Below are 26,640 nucleotides of genomic sequence, written 5' to 3'. Positions count from 1 at the left end.
ACACACTTGAAAAATGTGGCCTCCAGCGCTCGGCTGATGCCAGAACGGTTATGAGAAAGATCTGCGAGTCTTTATCGGCACATACGCAATTGCCACGTTCCATTCTGACCAGGGTCCTGCTTTCAGCTCTCGAGCTTATAAGGAGGCCATGGCCAGCATGGGAATTGGGTTGCGGTATTCTTGTCCGTCACACCCCGAAGGGAATAGTGTGGTAGAAAGAAAAAAACGAGACATAAAGCGATCTATAACAGCGAAGGTATTAGGTTCAGGTGCTGGGTGGGTCAAACATCTAATAAGTGTCCAGACCAGTCTTAATAACTTGCCAATAAATTCTCTAAAAGGTTTCAGCCCATACAAACTATTGTTCGGAATTAGAATGAGAGTTCAGGACCTCGATAGTCAGATATCAGTGGTACAAGATAAGAAAAAAACAGACTTTGACATCAAAGATCGTTTGGCTGTTTTACAGGACTTGAATGAAACAAGAAAATCCTTAAGCAACATAAAGTTAAAGCAACAGCCAGATACCACTGACGAGGCACCACAAGCAACAGCCCCAGCAAGGTCTGTCTGGATTCCAAAGATTGGGGATCTAGTCAGAGAAAAAATAGCGGTGAAGAAGGAATTTGTGCCTTCTTACAGAAAAGCAGTACCTGTCTTGGCAGTCACCGGAACAAGATCAGTAGTACTACCGCCCCTTGCTGGTAAAAAGGAGAACAGAGTTGTATCAATCGACCTGGTAAAACCACAAGCATGTGGCCTATAATCAACAGTAGGCCCAGTGGACTCCCGAGAAACAACAGAATACCCAAACTTGCCACAATCCAAGAGGTTCAAACTGAAAGACTAATCACATTCGATCAGCCTGCAGTGCACAGAGAAGGACTATGCAATAATGCCATGGAACTCATGCCTCTTGAGACAAAGATTGAAACAGTTCGTCAAGAAACACCAGTCTACAATAATGTGGCATCAGAAAGTGCTACCGAAAGACAGATTGAAAGAACAATCCCAACAATTGACAGAACTGCCTCTGGGTATTTTATCGACTTCGACAATTTTTCCGAGGATCAAAGCAACCCCGAAGAGATGCCAGAAACAAATAAGACTTTTAAAGAAAAAGCAACGGAACTCTTTCATCAACTGAAGGAAATCTACCTTATTTCCCCTTGGTTAGAGTTCTGGTTCGATCTAGGTGTATTTTTCCTCCTGCTTTGGCTCATCATGGTACTTTGTTTGGGAAAATTCATTGAGGGAAAATATAGTACAATGGACACAGCAAGTCAGAACATCAACCTAGTCCTCAAACCACACAGATCATCCCACGTGAAGAAAAGAGAACTGTCAGCAGTAAATGTCACAGCCATTCCAATACCCGGTGGGGTAGTATGGGAGAAAACTAACTATGAGATCTATGGTCCGGTCGAGATCCTGAAGTATCATCATCAACTGAAGGTTTCCTTAAGTGACTTTGTAAAACCTAGTACATTCTCTGATGATTGGGACTTTAACAGTATTAATGACACGATGTCTGATTTAGTAATGTCGGCTAGATTCACAGAACATGATTATTTACAAGGTTCGTCTAGTTATGAACAGTTGTTCTGTTATAAACATTATGGCGATCATTATTTGCATAAATCTGCACAGCCTAGAAATGTTTTTAAGTATAATCAATGGGAACATTGTGCTACACCACCTAAAAGCAGTTCTAAAACATTCTTTGAGAAATTCAAGTACTTCTCAGGGTTTAACACCAGTGATGCAGAAACGTTTTATTACAAACTGTTAGATATATCAGGAATGAAAACAATGCTGAAAAACACTAAATTAATATATTCAGAAGCATTTTATGAAAAAATGATGACATTTGGTTTTGATTATTGGAAAAATAACATTGAAACAAAAACCATTTGGGGTACGAAAGATTGGCAGGTACAAGGCCTAGAAGCACTATTCAGAACCTGCATGATACCAGAACAAATGATGTTTTTAAATGACACAATTCACCAAACATCCTGTCTTGGCCTAGCTAAGATCAAAGACCTAAACAAACCGTCTATTCCAAAGCCAATACCTGAAAATGTAACGACAGATATTGAGATAGACGTAACTAAAATTTTACATTTTAACAGAACACATCCTGATTGGAAAAAGTGGTTAATCTGGCCTACTGACACAAACAACTGTCAAGATAGATTCCTGAACAAAACACAGGGGTTAAAAATGACCAGACAAGACCCTAGATCAGGGGTCTCCAACCTTTTCTGTAGTGAGAGCTACTTCTGATCAGTAAAAATCATTGTGAGCTACTAAATGCCAAGCAACTCGCACATTTTTACGAGACACCCCCCATACCCAGCTTCATTGACTTTAAGCCTAATTTCTTTAGAGACCACACTGTGATTTGAACATGCACTGCAGTGAACTGATTCCCCGTGGACCGCAAAATGAAAAATTCAGTTCAGCAATTGTTGATTGTCACTTGTTTTCTTTCTATTACATCTGACAAATTCTGTGTTGGTACACAAAATATTATTTTGGACCTTTTAAAAAACATACATAAAGGGTGGAAGAATATGGACTCTGGAGCTAATTTATGATGGCTGCATGAAAGCAGTGCTCAACCAATCAGTTTGTACACACTGTGAGGTGCACAGCAGATTCCTTGTGATCGAAACTTGCTGCTAGTGGTGCCTGGGGATGGTGATCTAGTGATTCTGAATTAGTTGAGGGTTCTGCTTGGTGACTTGGCGGTGCATGGTCTCAGAGGCCTGACAGCAACTGGGGCTGTTGCCGAGGTTGGGGTTATATATGTGTCTCTTTTGCCATGTCACCCAAACCTGCTGCTGGCGCCCCAAGAGCCTCTTAGCTCCACAGATGAAAGTGCCTACCTGACACAGCATATGGCTGTGTGTGTGAGATTCAAGTGCCCTCAGGGAGAAGAGCTGCTACACTGCCAGTCACGTGCTGGACCTGGATGCCACGGGTGATAAATAATTGCAAGGGCCTCATATTTGCATGCCAGATGAAGCTTTGCGGACAATAAATGGAGCATGATACCTGATGATATATTTTTTTATCACATATCACTGGGGTGACATTGGGTCATGCAACTCCCACTGTTCTTCTCTGCCGTGATCCTCCTCAACAACTTCGGCCCACCAATAAGTAATCCAGAGTGTGTACTGCGCAGGAACCCTCTACTGTTGATATGCCCCGCTGAAATTTAGTTTTGAGAGCAAACCATTACCTGGGCGACTAATGGTAGACTGATAAGGTATCATGACACCATTCTGTGCAATGTATTTATTCATTCCCCTTTCAAAAACAAATCCCTTTACAGTACACCCTCGCCATGCAACCAAGCACTGAAGCCATACTCATCACAGTACTGCCAGCTGACCTGCTGAAAAGTACTTTTCTCTCTTCACACCAACATACATCTAAGAACCTTTCAAATAAAGTTACCTAAATATATGACTCTGGCAGGGGAAACACATTACGTAAGCACTAACTGCCTGACTAGCAATGTGATATCGAAAACAACCAGTACAGGAAACACAATGGACAACTGACTAGCCATGGAACTCAAAGGGGCACACCCATCCATGCACACGACACACTACACATGTTTAAAATTATCGGACTCATTTTATTTTCACATTGACCAGCAGACACTGATACTAGGTCAGGCGCTTAACAAGCCTTTTGCCAAGAATACACAACCAAAGCACATCTTTTTGAGGGAAGTCCCAAATGCCATAACAAGGGTCCCTAGAATGTAAAAGTGCTTATTTGCCAAACTATTTGTAGAAGGGGCTAATTACGCATTTTCTGTCCCCTGCTGCCGGGAATACATGAAAAATGTTCTTCTCTAATATGTAAATACATATTTCTGTTGCTCGATTGCTGTCAATACCTGGTGCAAATTAATTTTAAGAGTTCATAAGATGAGCGTAAGAATCACAGGGCAAGGGGACACCAAGCAGGGGAAAATACCCTTTGAGGTCAAGCAGACTGCTTTTGTTATTTCCCTCCGCGCTGCCCCGCCAGCTGCCACTGTTCACAACTAAAAAGCATACACAACTATTTCACGACGTGGCTTACCGATTGATCTGCTGCTTCCCACGCAGATCAGAGATTCTGTGCCAGGCTGGAAAAGGCAGGTGGCGCAAGGTTAGGTAGGTTAGCAGCTCAGTACTGCCTGCGCCACGCCACTGCCCATGCTATCAAGATTTCTGGCGTCTTTCTGCACCGACACATGTCACGGTGCTACGCTGCGAAAGGCAGGTGGCGTAGTGATAACTCAGATGACTAACAACGTCGTCATATTCAGCCCGCCTCCTACTCCCCAGCTAAGCTCAGTTAAGCCTATCAGAGCAGCTGATTTGGGTGAGGGCGGAAACAGCTATTAAAAATTTCCAAAAACGGCAAAAGGAAATAAAGGGTTACAAAATCAAAATGCCGGGGAGAGCTACTCACAGGGCCTCGGCGAGCTACCGGTAGCTCGCGATCGACCTGTTGGAGACCCCTGCCCTAGATACTCCCAGAGACAACATCCAGGGATAGTAACAACATACAGTGTAGGGAAACTCTGCCTCGAATGGCTAGGATCATCCACACTGGCTGAAATTAAGCAACACTTGTCTTTACTTAAAGAGGGTGCTGATTTGCGCGATTTTATTATGGGACCACGCAAACAGCGTCAAAAGCGTTTCATAGCGGCCAGCATCTATGCTGCGTACAACGAGGCTTGGAAAGTCACACAAATTGAAACAGCAGAAAAAATACGAGAAATTGATCGTATTAATTTGGAAAAATCACTTTCTGTAGTGGACAATGGATTAATGACTCTGTCCTCCAGAATATATTCGTTGGACAATATTGTATCCTCTGCCTTTGATATAATAGACAGAGACTTGCTAATGTTACAGCATGGCCAGTCGCAATTACGTTCTATTGTACAATTAGGCTGGACGCTGAAAAATCTTCGTTCAGGCTATGTGCCTTGGCGTTTAATCAACACAACGTCATTGTTTTCCATTTTTAACCTTACTGATAAACAAATCAGCTTGGCACAGAAAGGAGCAGACTATACAATCCTGAGCATCGAAAAACTTGAGAGATTACCATTGACAATGTCAGAAAGTCCTGTCATTGAATGGATAATACACGGAATTATCACTATTCCGATAACAACTTTCCGATTTAAAAAGTGCCTTGAATACATACCTACTGGCCAGTATGAACGATTGGGTAAAGGATATGTTAAGTCAGCATGGAAATTACCATACACACATTCATGCTACAGTGACAGCGACAAAAATTTATTTCTTAGTGGTGAAAACTGTAAACGTTCACTAAGCGGTATACTTTTGTGCCAGGGTATTAATTTACACGGAGCCTGTGAAGGTAATTCTAACAACCTTTCATGCCACCAGCTTGTCACACCTGCAACGCAGATAGAGCCCTTCTTTATGCAACTCGCGGATGGGAGTTACATTCTAAGAACGGATCACAGATGTTGTGGCCTTGTTCCAGGGAAAAGTTACCTCGTAAGCGTAACTTCCATGGTCAAATGCTGTATGCAAGCATTGTTCCTGAGCGGGCCTGGAGACATAGAGACTCCCATCTGGCCTCGTCTGCATTTCTATTCTATACGAATTGATACTTTAAGCAAAATAAAGTCTGTGCTTTTGCAGACAACAGTGCCCATAACGTCATCAAAAGAGACGTATGATCTCCTAGTTGCAAGGACAGCTACGAGGTTCATGACCTTTTATCAACAAATTGCCCCATGCATTTCGTAGAAATTTTGAGCCAACTCCTTAACATGTCTAGTGCCACAGGCATTCCAGGCATATTTAAGACGATTTTCACGGGACTGCTTACACCATTTCAAGCAATTCTGGGAATCGTTCCAAATTTTGTCCACTCTTTTTTTGGCGGCATACCCCTATTTTTGGGACTTGTAGCAGGCATTTTATTTTTGACCCTCCTGCTTCGTTATGGCAAGCCACAGCTCAGACATGACTCCTATGGGAATGGAAGAAACAATCCTAGCAATACGCTACCGGGACAGGATAACTAGAGTCCTTGGATTGGCCAGGCTGAGAGATCTAAACATGACCTGGTTCCTTTCATTCAGACGATATGGCAAAACTGCATCTTACCTGTACTACGATGTATGCTATGCGGAGATGAGTGCGTGTTGGACACCTGTCTTGCACTTCCATCAGCAGTACCAATGGATATCGATACTTTGCTCAGTCCGATAACGGCTCACGCATTGTGTTGTCCCCAGCGGCTACCAATCCTGATGACGGCATTCGTTGAGACTCCTGTGCTACGACTAGGTGGTAACAGTGGAGCGAGTGACAAAAGCAACATCACCCAGGTACGACCTTCTGTGAGCAGTGCTGATCCAGCCTTTGATGACAGCAATCATTCTCACACCTCATGCCAAGTTACAGCACTATCGAATTTGGTCGAACTGTCACCTGATTTTGTAGACCAATTCTTTGAGAGCCTGTCTGATATGATGTTCTCACCCGAACAGAAACAATAACTTTAGAGAAGCATTCCGACACACAGCGTTCCCATGAACTCTGAATTCGGCCTTCAGTTTTGAACAACAAAAACTGCTAAAAGCGCTGGAACTCTATTTTCCCCGTTCAAGCAATAATTCTTTTGAATTGAACACTTTTTAATATTCACCTTTGTTGGCACGAAAAATTCTTTGCTTAAAGTAAAACTATTCATAGAGAACAGAAGCTTCTACTTCTATTTCTATATACATCTAGAGACATAATAACTTTACACCAGCCTCTAGCACATTTTACTGCAATGCATTTATATGTGATGAAATTATCTCGCCCTTCTTCTGTATTCAGAGATATTTCATGTGTAATTCTTTTTGCATAATCGTTCATTGATTTCATATGCTATAATTTTTGAATGATTTCTATGCTTATTTCAAATGCATATATGTATTTTGGGGTGGGCAATGTTACACATGCATCTTATTGCTCTAGTTTTAGTAATTTGATGGACATGAATTCGTGGAGTGGGTTTCGCGTTCTAATCTAGGACCCTGATCGATACTGTGACCTTATGCCCCTATACGGCTATAAATCCATTTATTCCGTTTATTGGCATAACTGATCCAATGCAATATTCAGAAACTCGTCTCTGGCCTCACACGAACAGAGCCACATCTCAGAATCGCTTTCTCTGCCACTTCCTTTGCAACCAATTAGTGCAATGACATAGCAGAAGTTACTATCTAAGATTCCTAGATTAACACTCTGAGTTCTTCAACAAGATAAAAACTCAGCAACCTGGAAATCCCCGCTTGCTGTGTTTTGATTAGTAATAGAACTCTAATGAGCACTGATAGACGATCACTTCCTAGTGACAGCTTTATTGACGTCTTATGTCCAAAAACTTACGTCGAACAAGGCACCTTTCAGGTATAAATATTACCAACGTTGCCTTGAGCAAACGCTGATGTTGCTGCTGTCTCACTGCTGCTGAAGTTGCTGTTATGCTGATGATACCATAGCTGCTATCGCTACTGCTATCGCTGCTAACTAGCGAACGATGGTGTGGTGAACTTAGGAGCTGAACAGCCGTCCCCCTGCAAGAGCCCAGCAGATGCAAGCTGCCCGCGGACGCTGCCCCTCCTCCTCCTCCTCGACGCGCTGAGAGAGACGCTTTCTTTTCTCCTGCAGAGAAATCCAGCTCCGGCGTTTCTAGTCTACCCTTGCGGGTGACTGGGATATCGACCCCCTTAAGGAGATACCAGACCTCCATAATTCTATTCCAGTGGTATGGTGTTGACTAAACCCTTAGAGAGAATTCTTGAAGCAAACCTTGGCAAAACCAACTTAACTTAAAGCTACTTACTTACTCCCCTCCCAAGTATTAGGCTTAGGTCAGGTACACTGGGGTAGGCGTAGTTAGAAGCACCAGTTGAGTATTTTAGCCTAATGTATATATGAATGTATATATGTTTTATTCATTTTAAACCATTGTATGGCTAGGAAACCATATCAATGCTTTTACAGTATTATTTCGCAATACTTATCTTACTGTACGTACTTTTTATAATAACAAGTCTTGCAATTGTGGCAATTCATTTCTCTTGTACGAGAAGAAAGACTGTTCAATAAATGTTACCCTTTATTGAAAACACCCGTCTCTCTATTCTCTACATATTGTGAAAGTAAACTGCACAACCACTGACTGAGTAAAATAACTGTCTATTGTTTCACACGACCCTAGAGATTGACTCTTGATCTGAGGAGCAAAGTTGTCATATTGCACGGTTGTTGGAAAACTGAATCCCTTCTTGGCTGTGCCAGGGAAGCTGATCACTTCCTATTCAGTCAAGAAAGTTTCCAGTGACCTCTGAGCTAGTTGTAACAAACCCAATTAAGTTTAGCATAGTCAGTGGAGGCCTGGAAGATCCGCACTTCTACATCGATACTACTGTTTATGTTATTCCAATGCGCAGGGCCTATTGGAAAAATAGGAACTACACTACAATAGTTTTACCCTCACACACAAGACACTGTATTCACACACAAGACACTGTATTCACACACAAGGCACTGTGTTGTGCCCAGATAGTTTTACTTTCACACACAAGACACTGTATTCACACACAAGGCACTGTATTCGCACACAAGGCACTGTGTGTTGTGCCCAGATAGTTTTGCATTCATACACAAGCTGTTTGTTGTGCTCAGATAGTTTTGCATTCACACACAAGGCACTGTGTCTGGTGTACCCATATAGATTTACATTGGTATACACATCTTTCCTAATGAGTGCAATGTGTACTGTGCCCAGATAGTACCACGTTGACAAGAAGCTGTCTCCTATTGAGTGTTGTATGTATTGTGACAAAATATTTTTTTATTCGCATACACATATGTAAAATCTGTATGTACTGTGCCCAGATAGTTTCTCATTTACATGCACTTGTCCACAGATGTAAAGTGTGTACGTTTCCCAGAACATTTCTCATTGCCATGCACATGTCTTCTAGCAGATGTAAAATGAACTGTGTCTAGATAGCTTCACAATGACATGCACACGTTTCTTGTGATTCTACTGTGCCCAAATAGGTTTTCATTGTCATGCTCGTCCCTTACAATGTGTTTCTTGTTAACATGTATGTCGCCTTGACTGTGCAGTAGTTCCTGTGCCCAGATTGTTTCACATTGATGTGCACTTGTCTTCTGGTATGTGAAGGACTGCCAAAATAGCTTCACATTGGCACGCACGTCTCCACTGTCTAAGTGAGCTCTGTGTTCAAAGGATTTCACATTGGCATATCCACGTCTCCTAGTGTGTTGTATGTTCCAGGCTCAAAGAGTTCCACATTGGCATGTATAGTGTGTAGTATATCTAGTGACCTGCTGGTCGTATGTACTGCACCAGCTAGCTTCTCTTGCACATCTCCTTCAATGTCCTGTGCCCTCTCGATGGGCCCATGTCTGTTAGCGCTGCATGCCCAACACCGTGCCACTTGAATTAACCCTGTGACACTGTGCAAATGTTTTACACAACACGTGATTCCTTTTGTGTGAAGAGTGTAACCTCCTCCCCCGGCTATGTTTCTAGTTGATGAACCTCGAAAGGAGAAGAGCAGGGGAGATTCAAAACATGTTTTCTGACCACCACGAGTCGTAGCTGAAGTATCGCGCTAGGGTGGTGTTGAAGTGTACCTCCTGCTCCTTCAAGATTGTTTTATTTCTTGTGTGGTAGAGCAGACGATCATCAGGTCAGCTACGTTGTATTAGTCACAAGTACACAACATGTAGTTCATGCTGGAAAGCTTTTCTGATGAAAGCCATGGTGCCACCGTTGATGGGGGAGGAAGGGAAAGAACTGGGCAATGGCCAACCTGATGCCCTGCACAAACAAGCATTTGCAATACAAGAGGTCTTGCCTTTAAGCGAGACCTATTGTATTGCAAATGGTAGGCATCACAGACAAAGGGAGAGGGGGTGGGCGAGAAGGCAGGGCAACGGTAGGGAGGGTGGAGAAGGCACAGACAACAAGAGGCAAGTGAGCAGACAAGACACGGACAACGGGGTAAGCAAGATATTGAGAAGGAGATAAATAGAAAGAATGAGAGTAAGTGAGGCAGAGAGAGAGAGAAAGAGAGCTGAAGGGTGAGAGAATTAAGAAGAGAAGAAGACTTTGAGAGAGGGAGAAAGTGAGAGAGAAGGTACAATGAGATCAAAGGAGAAGACATGTTTTGTGATCTGTTCGTGAATTTGAATCACAACTAGGCCAAGTCATAGTTTCAACTTTTTGAGGTTGGTACATTTGTACAGTAAAGCCTTTGAGATTGTAGAAATATAGAACAAAGAAATACTTTATTTTAAGAGGTGCCTTGAGGTGAAGAGGGTTATCAGAGAGTTCTGCAGACCAAAGGAAAGTGAAATAAGTTTACAGTGTTTGAGAGTAACAGCGAAAATATAAGACCACAAATGTGAGAAACTTTATGTTGATGGAATATTATATTAACAATGTTAAAATTTTAATATTTTGCTGACCCATTGATCTTTTATGGTTCAGATCATTTTTATTAATTTATCCAGGAACAAATACTCCTACCTAAATCCAAATGCTGATTAGGTAGAACAGTGGGACATAACAGTGGGAGAACAGAAGAAGGAGATTGAAGGCGGGGAGAGGAGGATACCAGGGGGGACTGGGAAAGGCGGGAGAGGAGGGATAAAATTTCAGGGGTTGTCATTGAGGGAGCATCACTTCTCTCACCAGAATTAGCTCTTTCGCAACATATTTAGTGTCAGCAGGCTGGGTCTTTTAGTGCGTCATACCCACTGCGGTCAGTCTTTATCTTGCTGTCTGGCATGCCCCCTCGTCCTGTAAGCTGGTGTATTCTTAAGGAAAGAGGACACCTTCCCAAATTCCTGTGCCAGAGATTGGATGCATGGGCCCCTCATTTTGACAAAGTGTAGCAACTTGTTCTGCAGGGAAGCAGTAAGCTTTTCCATTCTTGTAAGGTCCCACAGTTTATGCAGCCAAAGAGAGACAATAATTTACCTGTGCCCCATTTGGCTTTGATGACATGTTTAGCCCCACGCAAAGCCAAAGCCTTTGTCATTGCCTTTCTATTGTTAGAGTGTAAAGGGTGTGTCGGCATTGGGGAGTCTCAGTAGGACGTAGCTAGAAAGACAGGGTATGTCTGCTGCAAACCTTTCATTGATATCTTTCAGACGGCCTACCAGTAGCGTTTGAGTTTGGGACAGAGCCAGAGGAGATAGGACAGTGTGTCTGGGTGGCCGAAGTTGCGTTTACAGCCATTAGAACTGTTGTGCTTCCATTTCACCTTTTGGCTGGGGTGTAGTACCAATAGTGTGTAATCTTAAGCATTGCCTCTTTTCCCCAGGCACAGAATGAGGAGGTGTGAATTTTGTGGAGTATGTTAGTCAATTTCCTTAGGATGAAGTGAAAGTCCAGCTCACCCTCCAAGCTGCGGGGCTAGAATAGTTGCACAATTCAAATGTTTTGAATCGTGTATTCAGACCTGCCTTCTACAGTATTTCTCAAAGAAAAAAGCCAGTGCACCCGATCAAATGCAATGTCTCTGTCAATTGAAGCGAGAAGTACTAAGACTCACTCTACAGTGAACTTCTGTCTGTCTGTCAGTTTCTCAGACACCCTGGAAAAGAAAGCTGCACTTTGTGAAGGATTATGTTTGTGGCTGGTTCTCTTTGTCTTTATCAATTTAGAGAAATTTGGGAAGACACATTTTATTGTTTTTGCAGGACAGCAGGTTGAAGAAAGAGGTCGGTCTTAGCTTTAGGCTGATGATCAATAAACCAGGAGTTGGGGAAACTAGTGAGTCTTGATTAGCGGTATCACATGTTGGTAGGTTGGGTGTTGACAGAAGATCCTTGAGTTGTTCTCTGAAGAGTAGTAGGTTGGATGGGTTGTGATGCTCTACAGGAAGTCTGTTTCAAGGGCTATTGTCAAACATTAAATGGATCAGCCCTTTGCGGAGTATTTTAAAGTGAGTTATTGGGAAGACAGTGTGTGGTTGGAGCACAGCTTATTTTTTGGGGTGATTTTGGCCATGATCGATAGTGGTGCTTGTCAGCAAATGGGTTTGTGAGGTAGTGGCGTGGAAATTAAAAAAGAAGCAAGAGCAAGTTGTTAGCATCCAGAAAATACAACAATGGATTGTTTAAATATATCTGTCCAAGAATGGTAACAGACAGATGCATGTTTTAAAAAACTTAGCCCTGCCTGGTCTTTACTATTTATTATCAGAATATGGACACCAAATGAATTAGCAAAATTAAAAGGCAGCAGGGAGAGATTCCAAAACCAGGTTTACTAATGTCACAGCCGATGGAAAATATTGATATACGTAATCTGACTGCAAGAAAAGTGTACATCCTCTTTAAGCCAAAGTGCTGACCTAAATGATGCACCTCATGCATTATACTCTTTTTTTACCTTTTCCTATGTAGGAATATGCCTGGGGTTTTTTGGGAGTAGTGTCAGTGTGGATATCTCTTTATATGAGGTATTGACCTGCTGGGTGCTTTTTTTGTTTGCATAAGATTCCACAACAACATTACTATGTCACTGTACAGAAAACAACAAGAATGCTGAATGTGTGATAAGGGAAGTGAAGGGTTTTGAACAAGGCTATTATACATGTTCCAAAACAAAAAGTGCTTGTGGTAGGTCAGAGGTAAGGATGTGTCCCCCACAACAGCAAAATCCTCTCCTCCATCTATGGCCTTTTTGTATGTGTGTGAGTATGTGTGCATGTGTGTGTATGTAGATGAGGGAGATCGAGATTCAAACATTTTAATCAAACAACACAGCTTTGCTACAAAAGGTAGTTGGACAATTTAAAGTGTGTGGCAAGGTGCAGTGTCTTTGTTTTCGGTGTCCAAAGAAAAACCAAAGGGGATGATGGACGGAGCGTTGACAATACAAACACTCACCCCCCAGTCAACTGATCAGGGTTTAATCCATCACAGTTCTTTAGCTCACTCGGCCAGCCCAGTTCAGCCATGGCCATATGCAAATCAGTCTGACCCTGTGCCTCATGAGAACAGTCCAGCCCGAACTGCCAAGCCATGTCTTCCCTGGACCGGAATGAAGCTTCCCAGGACCGGTTTCTGGCATTGCAGCAGTCGTACGCCGGGCTTGCTTGAATCCAGTGGCAAAGTGAGCAAGGGACTCACGTCTGAGCATACCCTGCAAACTTAGGGCGAACAAAAAAAACCAAAGGGGATGATGGATGGAGCGTTGACAATACAAACACTCACCCCCAGTCAACTGATCTGGGTTTAATCCATCACCGTTCTTTAGCCCAGTCTGCCACCTCAGTTCAGACATGGCCATATGCAAATCAATCTCATCCTGTGCCTCATGGGAACATTCCATCCCGAACTGCCAAGCCATGCCTTCCCTGGACCGGAAACAAGCTTCCAAGGACTGGTTTCTGGCATAACAGCCGTCTTCAGCCGGGCTTGCTTGAATCCAGTGGCAAAGTGAGCAAGGGACTCACGTCTGAGCATACCCTGCAAACTTAGGGCGAACAAAAAAAAAATAAAGGGGATGATGGATGGTGCGTTGACAATACAAACACTCACACCCAGTCAACAGATCTGGGTTTAATCCATCACCCTTCTTTAGCTCACTCTGCCACCCCAGTTCAGACATGGTCATATGCAAATCAGTCTGACCCTGTGCCTTATGGGAACAGTCCAGCCCAAACTGCCAAGCCATGCCTTCCCTGGACCGGAAACAAGCTTCCTAGGACAGGTTTCTGGCATTACAGCAGTCTTAAGCCAGGCTTGCTTGAATCCAGTGGCAAAGTGAGCAAGGGACTCACGTCTGAGCATGCCCTGCCAAACTTATGGCGAACAAAGCAGTACAAAAGGGGTTGGTGATGGACGGAGTATCTGAACCAATCAAACGGTCACACCCAGTCAACAGATCTGAGTTTAATCCATCACCGCTCTTCAGCCAACTCGGCCACCCCAGTTCAGACATGGCCATATGCAAATCAGTCTGACACTGTGCCTCATGGAAACAGTCCAGCCCGAACTGCCAAGCCATGCCTTCCCTGGACCGGAAACAAGCTTCCTAGGACCGGTCTCTGGCATTACAGCCGTCTTCAGCCAGGCTTGCTTGAATCAGGGAACTACTACGATGTTGGTCCTTTTGGATCTGTCAGCAGCCTTTGACACCATCTCTCACAGAATCCTTTTGGGTAAGCTGCGAGAGATTGGTGTCAGAGGATCGGCATTAAAATGGATGCATAGCCTTCTGACCGACAGAACATAATGTGTACACAATTGGACACATTTGTGTCACAGACTGCAACAATGGATAAGGGGGTACCACAGGGCTCCATCCTAAGTCCCACCTTGTTCAATATCTATGTGTCTTCTCTGGCCCCATCATTAGATCTTGCGGGTTCCAAACAATCTCTAATGCGGACGAAACCCAGATGATAGTCCCCATAGAAAAGGTCCCCGCTCTGACCAGAGAAAATTTTTAGAGCTGCATGTTAAAAATAGCCACATGGATCAGCAAGAACTTCCCTACAGGTGAACTCCAATAAAACAGAGAATCTGCTGTCCTCATTCCTAAAAAATGTGTTAGGAATTTGGGCATTGTGACTGTATCTCTGGGAGGTGCTTTGGTATGATGTGCATGCTGGGAAAAGTCTTCCTGTGGATTCCCCTCTATACTATGGGATGGGCTTACAGGTGTAGTAAATAAAAAGCTAGTTATTTACGCCGTTTCGGAATTTCTATAATTACCCAAGAAAATGGTAATGCATAAAATGAGGAGCAGAGTCCGTGGTCTTCGAGTTGAAAGGGTTTTATTCCAGAACTCGAGTTAAGGGAGAGCTCCTTCACCAAGCGGGTTCAGGAGTAGTCTACTTTGCTTGAAACATAACAGCACTTATATACAGTACGAGTACAATCAAAAAGAAGGAGTTTCCCTTAGACTCGATTCAATCATTCATGATGTAATCATACAGAAGACATAGCATACTTGTTCTCGTTTAAAGAATAACCTGAATAGCATTTACACATAGAAAAACATATTGCATCGGGGCGATTGTGGTGGCAAGTTACAGAGTTGCTGGTATCTGAGGACAGAGAATCGAGGTATTGTCACAGGGTCATTTCTGTCGGAAAAGGTAAAGAGGACGAGGCATTGTGCGTTCTTTACTTCGTACACAAGGGCGGTGATGTCTCACAATGGTATGTGTGTGCAGCGGGGAAAAAGGAGAATGAGCTGTGGTAAACTATTCTTCTTCGTGGCTGTCTCGTGTGCTTGATTAGGTTTTCCCTTGGTTGTTAACCCAACCCGTGGCTGTCCTCGCAAACTAGGAAATCATTGACGAGCGAGAGCTGCTCGTTCGGTGACAGAATTAGGGAAGGGGGGTTTTCGAGTCACCCATCCGACTGACTCCGTTCTTGTCTAAGGGAAAATATCGAACGGGATGGAAACCCATAGGTTACATGGTAGCTGGACATTATTCTTGGCATGTGTCTGCTTTTACGAGAAAGAGAGCAGGCAAGGGGGGGTACAACGGAGTTTGTGCTTGAAGTAGGAGGATCGGCTTGCCTGGTCGATGTCAGGGTGGATAGGGTGCATGATGGGACACCAGGGGAAAAGGGAGCTTTTTAGTCAAATTTCACATTCCCTCCTTGTCCCATAGAAACCCTATTACAGAAATTCTTAATCAATATCTATATTCATCAGGTCGTATATTTGTTCCTGTAACATGATCATTTCATTTTTCTTTCCTCGGTTTCGTGGACGATGAGTACAGGAAGTGGCACACAGTCCACAAAGGGCGGGGCCACACTGGACACAGAGGCAACAGGTGAAGATAGTGGCCAAAACGAGTCCCAGGACTGTTAGTGCCTTCCACCCCCAGGTGGACAGGAGGTCCCAGAACCAGCCGTTCAGGGACCATGTGCAGGTGTCCATATCCAATTTGTCGGATAGAACATGGAGGCGGGAGATAGCAGAATAAACTGATGAGGCGTTGTCTGGAATAAATACACAACAACTGGACACTATTACCTTACACACACCACCACGGTCGGCTAACAGGACATCTAAAACTATACGGTGCTGTAGTGTCATGAGCCTGTCTGCAGCGACCTCAGCTGTAATGTTATTTAAGGCGCCAGGTGTTTCGTCTATGGTGGCCTGAACTACACGGGTTAGTTGCCGGATGTGGCGACTATTTGCCATAGGTCCCCAGAAAGGGAGAAACCCTTTAAAGAAGTCTCCTATTTCTTGTTCCGTAGTATCTTCTGCATCTATAACCTCCCTTCGTTGTCTTCTAACTTGGGTCAGAGGGTCAACCAGGTGGTAATTGGTGGGGGCTGTGTAAGTCGGTGGTAATAGGAATGCGATGTAGCACTTTCCAGACCAGCCTTGGGGCAACCAGGTGCGTGCATGGGGTCCACAAATGAAATAGGTGTTTGGGGCAGTTACTATGGTCGGAAAATCGGGAGTGGGCAGTGTGTATGTCCTATCACACTCGCTGTTCCCCATTACTTCCCCTTTTCCTTTCCCCCTTATGCAAAACCAGCCGTTTTGCGGTACTACCCAACCACCTTGATCTGTCCGTCTTTGATCGACGGAAAACATTTCCCTGAAGGAAGCAATGTCATGGAACTGTGAGTAACTGATATTTTCGTGATCTTCGGCCCTCCCCCAGGTGACAGTGAGATCCACCATTTTAGAAACAGCCTTTACTATTTTGGTCTTTACCTCGTTCCAATTACTTTCGTTTTTCAATTTGGTCGGGGGAATGTTTCTGACTGAGGCAGAGAATATCATGGCTAAGGCATAGGCGGATCCTGAGTAACCAAACGGGAGGGAGAAAAAGGGCATTCCCTTATGCACAGAATGTGGCATCAAGCCACAAACCCAACAGTTGGTCTTGTTGACTATGAGCTGGTGTTTATGGAGGGTGGAAATGAATGTATTATTTATAAATTCCTTTCTTCTGTCCTCGAGGTGTGGGGGAAGATCAACATATTGCATAGTGGTATTCTTTATAAGTGTGGAAGAATGTGGAGGGAAAACTGTACATAAGATCCATCCTAGACAGGCTGCTATACAGCAAACAAGCAACATTGTAAACAGAAAAATCGAGAACCTGCTATGCAGTAATTTTACATAATTAGTCTTTTTTCATTGACGCACCGCGTCATTTCTCCTCAGGATGTCTATGGATTTAGTATCAAACACGAGATCAAAACGTCTACCAGCAGCCGCTTCACCAAGAGCTTGTTCCTGGGCTTAATTAGCCACCGGTGCGTTATGATCAGGTGCAATGTCTTTAGTCTGTTTTTGGTGGGATCGCAGCCGCGATCGGTATTCCTGTTGAGGAGTGAGTTCTGGAATTGGTGAAATTATATCCGGGGCATTGGTAGCTGTTGGACAAGGCACAGTGTCTGTGGGTGTAGGTCCAAAAAATTTCCGACAGTGGCTAGCGTGGAGCCATCCTTTGCGTCCTTCCACTTTGACGGCGGTCCTCATAGTTAGTTAGGAGGACCAGCTTAGGAGCTGTCCATCTCTTCTCCAGGGGGCTGGTACGATCGAAATTTCTGATCAATATCCAATCGCCGGGCCTGATTGCGTGTTCTCCAGGCGTGGTGAGGTCTGGAAATGCTGCTGTGACCTGTGAACGACAAGATTGGAGTGCAGACATCAAGGAAGCCATGTAATCTGTCAACATATTAGAATCAATGTCAGTCAGTTTTCTAGGAGAAGGGACACCCCAGATGTTAGGAGGTCTCCCGAATGTTATTTCGACAGGGGACATTCCCGTCCGGGAATGTGCCACCATTCGCATATAAAAGAGAGCAACTGGGAGGGCAGTGACCCAATCTATCCCTTTTTCTGCACATATTTTGGCTAGTTTTGTTTTCAAGGTCTGGTTGTGCCTCTCTACCAAGCCTGCTGCTTGAGGGTGTCGGACACAATGGAATCTCCAGGAATATCCCAACAAAAGAGAAACAGCCTCCATTAATTTGGAGGAGAAAGGTTGTCCATTGTCCGAATAAATGACCCTTGGTAACCCATATCTGGGGAAGAATTCTCTCACTAATTGCTTAGCTGTTGTCTGGGCACCATAGTCTGGGACGGAGTATGCTTCAGTCCATCGTGTCAGTGTACATACTACCACTAGCACATATCTGTACCCTCTACATCGGTCCATCTGGATATAATCCATTTGAAGGACTTTAAAGGGATGGTCAGGAGGCTGGAATCCACCTTGTTCTACTGATACACCTTTACCAGGATTAAATTGGCAACATATCATGCAAGTTTTTACTTTTTGTTTGGCTGCAGATCTCAGATGTTTGTTAAACCAGATATTCTGTAAACTATCCAGCATACCTTTCTCGCCTAGGTGGGCGGGGCTATGGGCTGTGTCAATTATGACTTGTACCATGGAATCAGGGAGAAACCACACTGTTCGGTCTTTGGTCATCCAACCTTGATCTGTCTGGACCCCTCCTTGTTCAGCCCATTTCTTTATTTCATCTGAGGTGGCATGTGTCTGTATGTCTAGCACATCTTTCAAGGGATCTCTCACTACCATAGTGACAGTCTGTGTTGGTACCTGAGAGTCTGATGTGTTCACTGGACTCTGGGCTGTCTGTTTAGCAGTTCGGTCCGCTAAGTCATTTCCTTTGGATATGGTGTCTGTAGCTTGGTATGTGCTTTGCATTTCAGAATAGCTGTGGCTGTAGGTAGGTGTATGGCATCTAGTAGGGCTTGAATCAGGGGACCATGCTGCATTTTGGCCCCATGTGAGGTAAGGAAACCTCGTTCCTGCCACAACACTCCAAAATTGTGAACTACACCGAATGCATATTGGGAATCGGTATAGATGTTCACTTTCAATTGTTTTGCCCATATGCAGGCCTGTGTCAGAGCGATGAGCTCCGCTGCTTGAGCTGACAGAATGTCAATTGTTTGGGTCTCTATAACTTTACAGTCCGTTGTTACTGCATAGGCTGCTACTAACTCTCCAGCACTTGTCCTCATGCATGATCCATCCACATAGAGTGTTACATCAGGATCTGGGAGTGCAACATCTGTTAGGTCTTGTCTTGGTTTTGTCACTACGTCGATCATTTCCACACAGTCATGTTGTGTCGTGTCATCTGAGCTTGAGGGCAAAAGGGTAGCAGGATTCAACACGGTGCATCGTCTGATCTCTATGTGTGGCTGAAAGAGCGTTAGTTTGTATCCTGTCAGTCTTGCTACAGTCAGGTGTTGGGTCTGCGTTCTGTTCAGAAGGACTTCTACAGCATGTGGTACTTGTACTATCAGGGGATGTCCTAACACTATTGAGTCACTTTGTCTTATGGCCAGGGCTGTAGCCGCAACGGATTTCAGATATGCAGGCAAAGCTTGAGCTACGGGGTCCAATGTGCTAGAAAAATAAGCACAGGGTCTGTTTCTTCCTGCTTGGTCTTGTGTGAGGACGGATAGTGCTGTTCCGTCACGTTCTGTCACAAACAGGGTAAAAGGCTTGCTATAGTTCGGGGTGGCCAGAACTGGTGCTTGACACAGAGCTAGTTTTAGAGCCTCAAATGCTTGGGAGTGTTCCAATGTCCAAGCGAGAATTGTATGAGTGGCTGCTTCCACTGTGGTTAACTGTATGAGTGGCTTGACTATGTGGGCATACTGAGGGATCCATTGTCTGCAATATGAAGTGAGACCAATGAATGCGCGAACTTCTTTCTATGACTTTTGCTGTGAAATTGTCAAAATCAGTTGGATTCGTTCTTGTGTTAGTTGCCTACCCTCTTTCGACAGCAAATGTCCTAAGTAAGCTACTTGCTGTGCGCAGAACTGTAATTTTGAGGGAGACACCTTGTGACCTTTGTCTGTCAGGAAATGTAGGACTGTGAGAGATGCTTTTTCACATTATGGTTCTGTCCTTGCAGTGACGAGGATGTCATCTACGTACTGTATCAACGCTGTGTTGGCAGGCATATTGATACTGACAAGTTGTCTTTTCAGTGCTTGGCTGTAGATGCTTGGACTTTCTGTAAAGTCTTGGGGAGCTCTAGTGAACCTGAAGCTTCGTCCTTTTAAACTGAATCCAAACAGATATTGACTGTCGGGATGTATAGGAATGCTGAAAAACGCATTCTTCAAGTCGATGACTGTGAAAAATGCAGCTTCGGGATCTATGGCAGTCAATAGTGAGGAAATATCTGGGACCACCGGATATTGTGGGATCACACATTTGTTCAGCTCTCGGAGATCAACCACCAGTCGGTAGACCGGGGGTGCCTGAGGATCAGTCCTTTTAAGGACCGGAAGAACTGGAGAATTGCAAACATTTGAATCAGTCTCGATCACCACACCATGCTCTATGAGTTCTTGGATTATTTTTAGTAAGGCTTGTTCAGCCTCGGGTGGAATCTTATATTGTCGTATACGGGGTAAGACTACACCCTCCTTGAGTGTGACTTGATGTGGGGTGATGTCCATGTAACCGACATCAGTCGAGCTTTTTGCCCACAAATGTTGTGGGATGTCTTTTAGTCTGGGGTCGAATTCTTTGACTGGCGAATGTCCTTTGAAATCTCGTAGGAACAATTTTACTCCTTCCGGTGAACAGCATATTACTGCTCCTAGTTCTTTAAGTGTCTTGATACCTAGTAAATTCTCTGGGCACGTTTTTGTAAGGACCAAATCAGTAGTACGTGTCAGAGGACCCACTCCTAAAGAGACTTGTTCAGATACTTTGTTTATGATCGGTTTTCCTGAAAAGCCCAGAGATATATTATGTGAGCCAGAGAGAGGAATCTCTGGGACTTCCTTATGACTTATGGTAGTCCTGCTCGCCCCCGTATCTATGAGGAATTTTCTGTCTTGTCCCAGTAAGTGAGCTTGTACATATGGACCTTTCTGATCTACTGGAACTGGAATAAGGGGCAAGTCACTTTCTCTCTCAAGGCTGTCTCATGCACACGGTTCAAACTCGGGGAAATCTGATTGGGCGTACTGGTACATCCGTGTGGTAGCAGTAGCGGGCTTCTGAACCTGTGGCGGTGTAATGGTTTGAGGCTGCTGAGTGTTACCTGGTCTAGGAGTGTGTGGGCGTTCTTTCGTCTTTCCTGTCGCTATGTTATGCTTCAGAACTGGACATTCTTTCACAAAATGGCCTTGCTGCTTGCAGTAGTTACAGGTACCTCTATTGGCCCCCACATTACCTTTGGGGCCCGTATTTACTGGTGCCGTCTGTGCAACCAGTACCTTCATTTTTGTGTCTTTTACTCTCTTCTTTTCCTGTTCCTGTTCCTCTCTTATTCTGTTGTGGTGGTACTGTAACATCTGTAACATTTGTGAAGGACTATTTGCTTGCCAGGTACTCTCAACTTTCAACACTCTATTCCTGATGGAAGGTAAGGCGTGAGGATGAGATGAGGATATGCCTCGCTACTATGTGCGAGTCCACTATTTATAGAGAAACATTTCTCCAATCTGGTGTAGTAATCACCTGTATCCTCGTCTGGCTTTTGTTTACAGGCAGAAATGGCATCCCAATCTTCCTTTTTCGTTGTCAACAACAGAGGCAAGACCTGTATGAGGAGACTGGGCAGTTCTCTTACGCGCTCACCTAAACCTTCACCTGGTTTTCTGTCGGTCTCTTCTTGTTCTAGGGCAGTCCACGTGATCTTTTTACCACCCACTTCCCAATCTTTTTCCTTCAATTTGTCAAATATGCCTGTAGGTAGAATTACTTTGGGGAGTATTATGATATCTGGATATGTAAAACCACCCATTTGGAGGATATCTTTCAGTTCCCTATGGAATCCTCCGGGATCTTTTTCGTGAGAGGGCACCATCTTTTTCATTTCCATTATCTCTAATTTGGTTAGGGGAGTATACACATGTATTCGTTGCAGTGTACCATCTGGCTGGGGTATGGGGTGGACTTCTCGTAAGGCATATTGGCCTATACCGTAAGGTTCATGATCTGATGAGGCTAAGGTAAGTTGGAGGAAACGGAGGCGCAGGTCCAGAATGGTGTTGATCAATTTCGGTCCCCGAGACCTCCATCTATCGGTCACTACTTCCTGTAACAATTTGTATAGCTTGTCTGGTCGGTTGGAGTTATTCTCATATAAGGTAGCCAGGTGTTGGACCATATAAATACCTGCTAGTCGTTGTTCTGCTCGGGGAAGAGCCAAGAACATTTGCGCTACTATATCTGGGCCATACACTCGATGCTGTGATATCCAATGGGTGGCAGACCGGGCCAATTCTTTTTCTTGCTGTGTAAGGGGAGGCTCATTGTCCATCCATTCATCTAGGGCTCTTTCCGTGGACTGAAAAAGATCTTCCGAAGAAGGATCTAATCTTTTAATTTTCAGCGACATTCGTGGGGTTCGCCACTTGGAGCCAGGACAATGTTGCGCTACACCCAGAAAATTCATTCTATCTAGTGTCGGACTATCATCTTCCTCTGAGTCGTCCTCTTGTGTGACTTTCTCAGCGTGAACAGTGACAATTTTCTTAACCAGTCTTTTGGTCATTTTGTCAATCTGATGTCCCAGATCGTGTGCTCCTCGGTGTATCTGATCGCTAAGATCTATTAACTCAGAGTCTACGCTTCCATTACCCAGGTCTAGTTCCCGGATCAGACAATTTATGATGAACCGCAGGAGCAGTTCTCTGATGGGAACTTTTCTGATATTCATGACCTGGACCAGAGTATCCGGACCTTCACCTGTCTGTATGAATTCGTAAACTCTATCCAAATGCTTCGTTATATCAGGGACCTTTTGGAGTTGACCCACGGCTAGTCTTAATCTCTCTGATATTGTGGCCATTGGGCCATTACCGGGTTCGGGGTCGTAAGGACACTCAAGAGGCGGGACATCATCTTTATCCTCAGCCCCGTTCCCGGACACTCCTAAATCAGAGGTAGAACCACCGGCTACTAGTTCAGGAGCACGTATGGACGGGCGTGTATTAGGCATGTTTACATAAGCGGGGGGTGGTTCGGACAGATAGGCAGGAAGGAAATTTTCGGGAGCAGTGGGAATTACTTTCACTGGGGACTTGGAATGTTCTTCTACAATTTCTTCAGACAAAACGGAATAAATACCAGTAACAAGGGCATTTCTCTCTCTCTCTCTACTTGTTCAGCTAAGACTTTCTCACCTTCTTCCTGTAATTGTTTTTCTTTAGCCTGCTCCGACATTCTCTTACTTTTCTCGACTTTCCCTAGTTCTTTCTGGGCCCTCCTATGCGCTTCCTTACACCATTACTCAATGGCTTCTGTCTGTGAGGGCCTCGCCTTTCTTTTCCATAACTCTTCCTCCACTCTCATAATGCATTCTATATCCCATGTACCTGTGGCAGGCCACTTATAGGCCATCTCTAATTTCTCGGTATATTCTACCCAAAGGTCTAAAAATAATATGGCACTCAACCCATGTTTGTTGTACATAAAATATCCAGGAGTGTCTCTAGGTGGAACTTTAACTGGTTTTTCTAACAGATTCTTTTTGGTGCCAATCGTACGTAATTTGGAAAATAGAGGCATTCTTGAACTCAACAAATTATGATTTAAAAGACTTGGAATATACAAAAACAAAACGAACACTTTATACACTAGAATATAGTGCAACCATACCGGTTTCACGAATGAAACACGTCTTTACCATTTTCCAAAAATGGAACCCGTCTTTATACTATCTCAGTGGTACTCACCAAGAAGCAAAACTTGAATACCTGGTCATCGGACTCTTGACGCTTGCGCAGGAATTCGGGGCTCCAAAGACCTCGGACTCGGCACTCTCACTGGTCAGGCTCTGGGTTAGGACGCTCCGCTATCTTCTTCACCGCCTCGTGTGGATGATCAGTCGCAGTCTGCCTCCTCCTCGTCTCGAGGGAGTTAACGGGAACACCCCGCTGTTGTGCACTTGAAGTCCGTCGAAAGTATGGAAGGGGACAAGGACCCGACTTACATCGCCGGCGCGTAGGGAAGAGGGAGCGTCTCTGCTCAGGCGCCAATTAATGTGGTAAATAAAAAGCTAGTTATTTACGCCGTTTCGGAATTTCTATAATTACCCAAGAAAATGGTAATGCATAAAATGAGGAGCAGAGTCCGTGGTCTTCGAGTTGAAAGGGTTTTATTCCAGAACTCGAGTTAAGGGAGAGTTCCTTCACCAAGCGGGTTCAGGAGTAGTCTACTTTGCTTGAAACATAACAGCACTTATATACAGTACGAGTACAATCAAAAAGAAGGAGTTTCCCTTAGACTCGATTCAATCATTCATGATGTAATCATACAGAAGACATAGCATACTTGTTCTCGTTTAAAGAATAACCTGAATAGCATTTACACATAGACAAACATATTGTATCGGGGCGATTGTGGTGGCAAGTTACAGAGTTGCTGGTATCTGAGGACAGAGAATCGAGGCATTGTCACAGGGTCATTTCTGTCGGAAAAGGTAAAGAGGACGAGGCATTGTGCGTTCTTTACTTCGTACACAAGGGCGGTGATGTCTCACAATGGTATGTGTGTGCAGCGGGGAAAAAGGAGAATGGGCTGTGGTAAACTATTCTTCTTCGTGGCTGTCTCGTGTGCTTGATTAGGTTTTCCCTTGGTTGTTAACCCAACCCGTGGCTGTCCTCGCAAACTAGGAAATCATTGACGAGCAAGAGCTGCTCGTTCGGTGACAGAATTAGGGAAGGGGGGTTTTCGAGTCACCCATCCGACTGACTCCGTTCTTGTCTAAGGGAAAATATCGAACGTGACGGAAACCCGTAGGTTACATGGTAGCTGGACATTATTCTTGGCATGTGTCAGCTTTTACGAGAAAGAGAGCAGGCAAGGGGGGGTACAACGGAGTTTGTGCTTGAACTAGGAGGATCGGCTTGCCTGGTCGATGTCAGGGTGGATAGGGTGCATGATGGGACACCAGGGGAAAAGGGAGCTTTTTAGTCAAATTCTACACAGGAGGCAGGAGGGAAGAAGTGAGAGAAAAGATGATGGGAAAATCCTACACAAAATAAGCCCACAATTACACACAAGCAAAATAGAGCCAGATTGTGCAAAACCTCAGCAGCGGGAGAGCAGCCCAAGATGTCGAGGAGACCACAGATGAACATCAAAAATGAATTATCTTGTCCTGTACTTTACTTTTGCAAATCATTGTTTATAATACATTTGTTAAATGAGGTGAATCCCACAATGCACTAATTTGGTATGTAAAACTGTGGAACTATACATTAAGCATTCCAGCTTAAAATGTACTTGTTTTCATATTTCTGATTTCAAATTAAATATATCTTGGATTTTGACAAGACGGACATTTCCAAGAAAAATCGGAAAATTCATTTGAGAACTTTTATAGATATCTTATATTTTGTGTCTCAGCCTTCATGTGCTACATGTTTAGGTCTTGGCTACACAGTGCATGCACTGTCTCGAAGAGACATGTTGTGTTTGTATCTGTAGGCTTACAGGTCGTCCATCTCCTACCATTCGTAAATTTCAGCATTGTTCTCATTTTCGTCATGGCATGCGGGAGTCATGCCCTCTTCTTGTGTTTGGCCCACCCACAGCGCATGGACCAAGTATATGTCTCCTTACACTGCTCCCGGTTTGAGGAGCTACTTTTTTCTTTGTTTCAAGCACTCCATAGGAGTACTTGTGTTTTCAGGCAATCTCCCATGTACACATGCACACATACCCGGGAGACAATCTCCTCCTCATTGAGCAATTAAAGGAAACCATTTCTGGCAATGTCGACTCTGCCATGTCCCAAATCTTCCCTGGCAACTTCAACCTTCACTGGGCAAACCCCAAAGACCTCGCTGTATCTTGCCTTAAACTTTCTGAATGATCAAGATCTCATTCAGCACTGTGACCAACCAACCCATAATAAAGGAGAAACTCTAGACCTCATTTTCACAAAAGGGCAGACCATCAAACTGGATTCCATTAACCCGTGTGTCTGGTCAGACCACCACTGCATCCTCTTTTATATTAATAGGGAGGTACTGATGAGGAAGGCTCAACCAATGAAATCAAAGATATGGAAAAGGGACCTCAGATCAATAAATTCTGTTGATCTAGCTGCCCATTGTAAATCTGCCCTCTCCTCCCAAGCTGACTTGATTGAGGTGCAGTTACTCACTTACTCCTACATTTCAACCATCTCCAACATCATGGATGACATTGCTCCACTCCAAAATATAAATGCTTCAACAAAAATATCCAGACTGTGGTATAATGACAACTTAAATACGGAATGCCGCAACCATGGAGCAGTTGAACATTCCTGGAGATCAAATCCCTCCTCGGACCAACTGAAACTCTTGAGAGATGTTAGGAGCCTCTACTACAAACACATCAAGAGAGCTAAGGCTAACTACTTCAGACACCAATTGGATCAAGTGGCAAACTGTCCCAAGAAACTTTTCGAATTGGTCAAACATCAATCAGTTGTAGGCCCAAACATCTTTGAACCTAGAGGCAGCCCACCCTCTTGCGACAAACTTGCTGCTTTCTTCATTGAGAAATCAAGG

The 26,640-nt window shown here is 44.1% G+C and overlaps 1 pseudogene; it reads right to left on the bottom strand.

Moving 5' to 3' along the window:
- LOC147710407 (E3 SUMO-protein ligase KIAA1586-like) overlaps nt 1-25,584 on the bottom strand; it is a 44,086-nt pseudogene extending 18,502 nt beyond the window's left edge.
- Between the last annotated feature and the right edge of the window lie 1,056 nt (nt 25,585-26,640).

Source organism: Lissotriton vulgaris, chromosome 5 (genome assembly GCF_964263255.1).
Source record: "Lissotriton vulgaris chromosome 5, aLisVul1.2, whole genome shotgun sequence".
In the NCBI taxonomy this organism is placed as follows: domain Eukaryota; kingdom Metazoa; phylum Chordata; class Amphibia; order Caudata; family Salamandridae; genus Lissotriton; species Lissotriton vulgaris.
The sequence above is the reverse complement of the archived record's forward strand: the minus strand, read 5'-3'. Positions and strand labels throughout refer to the sequence as shown.